Genomic DNA, 6,000 nt, shown 5'->3' with positions numbered 1-6,000 from the left:
TGAATGTGGGAGGCAGAGGTTGCAGTGAGCCAAGATCATGCCACTACACTCCAGCCTGGGCAACAGAGCGAGACTCTGTCTAAAAAAAAAAAAAAAAAGAAAAAAAAATCACCCACTATCTTCCTACCTAGAGGTCACCATGATTAATTTCTGATTATAACCTTTTACTGTTTTTCTACAGAACAATGAATGAGGTAATTCTTTAACACTCTGTTTTGTACCTGGTCATCTTTCCTTGTTAGAAAATACTGATTACACAATCACATTAATGATTGTTGGTATGATTTCATTGTCTCTAGGTAGCAATCCCTTAAATTTAAAAATGTGTATATTTTGGTTTCCACAGCCCTGCAAAGCTGGGATTATTACCAATTCCACTTCATAGAAATATAGATCCTGAGGTTCAGAGAAAGTAAGTGACTGCCCAAAATTTATATACCATGGAAGGACAGGACTGAAGCTTGCCCCATGACTTCTTGCCTTCAAATTGGTGCCCTTTTCACAGTATGTCTCTTGTCTCACTAATGAGATAATGCAGATGAAGGGGCTGGGCAAGTGCATATTATCGTTATTGCCTCAGGAGGCAACTCCTGATTTGATCTGAATCTAGAGCAGCTTCTTGAATTAAATCTGCCCAGAGGCTTCCAGGTTTGCAGACTAAACTTGTCTTTATGCAAAATATCATTATAACACACTAATATCAATATGCAGTTGAATCCTATAATCATAATTAATTCCTGATTAGCAAACATAGCCACACAACATTTAAGGAAACAGATCATTATTGAACAAGGACATTCAAGCCCTTACTAACAAAAGATGGACCCTGGGGCATGTGCATTGATCTTATCTCATTACCCTTGTGGTATTTTCTTTGCTGGATGGTGAGTGGAAAGTCCAGTACGAAAGAATATCTAGCTGCAAGGTACCAGGGAGTCTATCCTGGGGCCCCGAAAGCACAGTGTGTTTGAACCAAAACTTCTGAAGAGTTTATGAGATTCTGCAGTTTTTTTTTTATTATTTTCTACCAACTGCTTTCCAAATCAGTGAATTATGGATATAGGGTGCTGTTGCAAATGTCCTATTGGACTCTTTTTTTTTTTTTTGAGACAGAGTCTCACCCTGTTGCCCAGGCTGAGTGCGATGGCATGATCTCAGCTCACTGCAAACTCCACTTCCCGGGTTCAAGTGATTCTCCTGCCTCAGCCTCCCAAGGAGCTGGGATTACAGGCACACGCCTCCATGCCCAGCTAATTTTTGTATTTTTAGTAGAGACAGGGTTTCACCATGTTGGCCAGGCTGGTCTCGAACTCCTGACCTCGTGATCCACCCACCTCAGCCTCCCAAAGTGCTGAGATTACAGGCGTGAGCCACTGGGCCCGGTCCTGAACTCTTCTTTTCTGCATTGTCTGAGGGTGTTGTACATTCTTTTTTTTTTTTTTTTTTTGAGGCGGAGTCTTCACTCCGTCGCCCAGGCTGGAGCGCAGTGGCGCGATCTTGGCTCACTGCAAGTTCCGTCTCCCGGGTTCGTGCCATTCTCCTGCCTCAGCCTCCCGAGTAGCTGGGACTACAGGCACCCGCCACCGCACCCGGCTAATTTTTTTGTATTTTAGTAGAGACGGGGTTTCACCGTGTTAGCCAGGATGGTCTCGATCTCCTGACCTCATGATCCGCCCGCCTCGGCCTCCCAAAGTGCAGGGATTACAGGCGTGAGCCACCGCGCCCGGCCTGTACATTCTTTTATCACAGTTTGCTATTGATCTACTTTATCATTTACTTCTTCTTGAGCCCTTCACCATCTTTCACCATTCTCCATTCAAGGACGTTTTGGTCAAGATTTGGTTCATTTTCCCACACCTGTGCCTACAAAGACCCCGGACTGCCCTTCCCTTCAGTGGTCCTGGACACGTCAGTGAAGATTGGGACTGAAAAGCCACATGGGTGTAAATTGCCAGGCCCTCATTAAAAGATAATTTCAGAAAAGGGTAAAATCATGACTTTCATACAGATATACCAATGAGCATGTTTAAAAATTATTTTACTCATATGAACCAGGCAAAATGGGATAGAACTGGTTTTTCCATTGGAGGGGTGGGGCAGCCGATTCAAATCACTACCAGACAGGATATAATTTACATATTTACCAATAGCCTATAACTTAGCTCAGTTGTAACAAATGTACCACACTAATGCAAGACGTTAATAAAAGGTAAAACTATGAGTGAGTTGCATATAGACAGATAGATAGATAGATAGTAATTATCCATACTATCTGCTCAATTTTCTGGAAACATAAACATTTTCTAAAAAGTAAAATCTATTAATTTAAAATAGTGATATATACTGCCAGAAAAAGGGTTTATATCACAGTGAAGCTGAGAAAACTGATAACAGTCACAGCAAGGCGATTTCAAGCTTTCCCTTACACCTTCTTGTTGCCTTTAATACATATGAAGTACATGTATTTTTTGGGGGTTTTGTTTTATTTTTATTTTTTAATAAATTTTTGAGGTATAGTTTATATACAATAAAATGCTCCCAACTTAAGTCTACAGTTCAATGCATTTTGATAAATGCATATACTCCATATGCTACGATGGTCTGAATGTCTTTCCCCAAAATGAGATCTTAATCCCCAAGGTGATGGTACTAGGAGATAGGGCTTTTCAACAAACCCAGAACTAGGTCCTCACTAGACACCAAGTCTACTAGTGCCCAGATCTTGGGCTTTCCAGCTTTCATATCTGTGAGACATACATTTCTGCTGTTTATAAGTCACCTAGTTTATGGTATTTTGTTATAGCAGCCTGAATAGACTAAGACAACATATAACCATGACAACAATCAAAATATTTTCATTATCCCAAAATGTTACCTCGTACCCTTTGTAGTTAATGCTGTCTCCAATCCTAAGCCCTTAGCCACTACTCATTTATTCTAGATTAGCTACTCTAGATTAGCTTTGCCAACTCTAGAAAATAGTATCATACAGTATGCATATGTCTGGCTTCTTTTGCTCAGCATGATGTTTTGAGATGAATTCATGTTGTTGCATTTAGCAGTAATTAGTTTCTTCTTACAGCTGAGTAGTCTTCCATTGCATGGACATACTGTACCACAATTTGCTTCCCATTCATCTGGAAGGACGTTCAGATTGTTTTCAGCTTTGGCTCTTATGAATAATGCTTCTATGAATAATCACATACAAGTATTTTTGTGGACCTATATGTTTATTTCTCTTGAGTAAATATCTTGGAGTAGATATACTTTTCGTGATCAATATGAAAATAAAAATTGTATACTACTAATATTCTATATTGATCACATTCCTTAACTTAGAGCTTGACTTAGTTGATGATTCTAATTTAGAAACAATTTTGCTTCTGAATTTCGTTATTTTTATGGAATTAAACATGTTTGAAAATTATATGTTTTATTTGATTTTTAGTAGTATACATATAATTACAGTATATAAAATTGGAGACTGTGACTTGACACTTGGAATTCAAATATTTGTATGGAAACAGCAATGGAGAATTGTCATATTTTAATGACAATCTATAATTATTTAATTATCTGTGCTGCCTTAGAAACATTAAAAAGGTCGGGCATGGTAGCTCACGCCTATAATCCCAGCACTTTGGGAGGCCAAGGCAGGCGGATCACTTGAGGTCAGGAGCTCAAGATCAGCCTGTCCAACATGGTGAAACCCCCTCTCTACTAAAAGTAAAAAAAATTAGCCGGGCATGGTGGCGTGCGCCTGTAATTCCAGCTACTCGGGTGGCTGAGGAACGAGAATCACTGGAACCTGGAAGACAGAGGTTGCAGTGAACCCAGATGGTGTCACTGCACTCCAGCCTGGGTGACAGAGTAAGATTCCATACCAAAATAAATAAATAAATAAATAAAATAAAATAAAGAAACATTTAAAAAAAGTCCCAAGGTTACTGAAAATTATTTGTAAAGGTTTTGATGTTAGCAAAGGATAAAGGTAATGTAGATTGCAGCAGTGATGTGCTATAGCTAAGAATGCATGGCAATGAGGCCGACGCAGTGGCTCATGCCTGTAATCCCAGTACTTTGGGAGGCCAAGGCGGGCAGATCATGAGGTCAGGAGTTCAAGACCAGCCTGACTGACATGGTGAAATCCTGTCTCTACTAAAAATACAAAAATTAGGCTGAGCGCGGTGGCTCACGCCTGTAATCCCAGCTACTGAGGACACTGAGGCCAGAGAATTGCTTGAACCCAGGAGGCGAAGAAGGTTGCAGTGAGCTGATATCACGCCACTGCACCCCAGCCTGGGCGACAGAGACAGACTCTGTCTCAAAAAAAAAAAAAAAGGATAGTAATGGGATTATAGCTTCTACCTGTGCTTGAGTTTTTAGTATCTTATTCTTGAGAGTCTAGTTTGTACTATGAAGGTTAGAACACATTTCTGGAAATGATCCAGTTTGAGCAATCTAAGTAAGAGTCAGAATAAGTTGAAATATTTTATGTAGTGAATTTCGGTATTTCCTTTGTCTCCCCCCCTTTTTTTTTTTTGAGACTGAGTCTTGCTCTGTTGGCCAGGCTGGAGTGCAGTGGTGCCATTTTGGCTCACTGCAACCTCTGCTCCCATTCCTACCCTACTCTCTGCCCCCAACCCCAGGTTTAAGTGATTCTCATGTCTCAGCCTCCCAAGTAGCTGGGATTATAGGCATGCACCACCACCACACCCGAATAATTTTGTATTTTTAGTAGAGACAGGGTTTCACCATACTTGCCATGCTGGTCTCGAACTCCTGGCCTCAAGTGATCCGCCTGCCTGGGCCTCCAAAAGTGCTGGAATTACAGGCATGCGCCACCACGCCTGGCCTGCTTTGTCTACATTTTTAACATTCGTGGTTGGACTTTTTAATCTTTCAAGCATTTGAAGATAGTTGGGAACTATACATTGTATTTTAGATTTATCAGGGGAACCCAATGTTCTACAAGGATCATTCTGGCAGTGGTCTATTATTATCCAGGTGCTTTTTTGCTCCCATTGGAATTGGTTGAGAGGGCCCTATGTTCTTTTACTTTTGGGGATGTAGAAAAACTGCATGTCAATAGCATATCCTCCTGGGTTATGAGATTCTAGCCTTGTTCCTTGTCTTTGCAATATGAGTTCTGACAAATGCATGATGTCACATAACCACTATTTCAGTAACATATATCATAGTTTCACTGTCCTAAAAAATGCCTTATTCTCCACGTATTCATCTCTTCCCTCTTTGCCTCCCTTCCCCCAAACTCTTGCAACCACTGATCTTTTATTGTCTCTATAGTTTTGCCTACTAGTGTTTTTTCTCTCACACTTTTAAGTAAGTGCTATGCACACATAGCTTCAAGACAAGTTTATCTCTACCATCCAATCAGATTACCTCCTCTAACTCTTTTATATAATTTATCTTTCCCTAAGGACCTCCTGGAGGGTGGTGGAAGAGAGATCTGCCTACTATAAGCTGTAGTAGAGATAGCTTTTTTTCCCTAGTATCTATTCTTCTCTTCTTTCTTTTAATAATAAAACAATCCCACCCTGTCAAGGTTTGACTGAGCCCATGGCTAGACGCTACATTTTCTTCCTTCCTTGAATACAGGTGTGACCTATGGGATATGAGCAGAAAGGATATATGCATGCAAGTAATAAGAACTGGCAAGATTGAGTAAATAAGACATTTACCATGGAACTTAAAAAGTTGTGACCCTTTATAGGACCATACACTCGAAAGGATATTATGAATTATTATTTTTAAATAAATCCTGTAATTACATCTTGAAAGACACATTTATACTGCATTGTAATTTTTGATAATAAAAGTGTTTATTGGTTAAAGGAAAATGACTTTGAATGTAATGCAGTTTGTATAACCCTATTTTGAATTAAAAAAATTTACATGAGTATCAGAAAACTAAAACAAAAAAACAAAAAAGTTGAAGTTTCAACTTTTAGAAGGCTCTGTGTGAAACATGAGCATTAA

Source organism: Chlorocebus sabaeus, chromosome 4 (genome assembly GCF_047675955.1).
Source record: "Chlorocebus sabaeus isolate Y175 chromosome 4, mChlSab1.0.hap1, whole genome shotgun sequence".
Classification (NCBI taxonomy): Eukaryota; Metazoa; Chordata; class Mammalia; order Primates; family Cercopithecidae; genus Chlorocebus; species Chlorocebus sabaeus.
The sequence above is the reverse complement of the archived record's forward strand: the minus strand, read 5'-3'. Positions refer to the sequence as shown.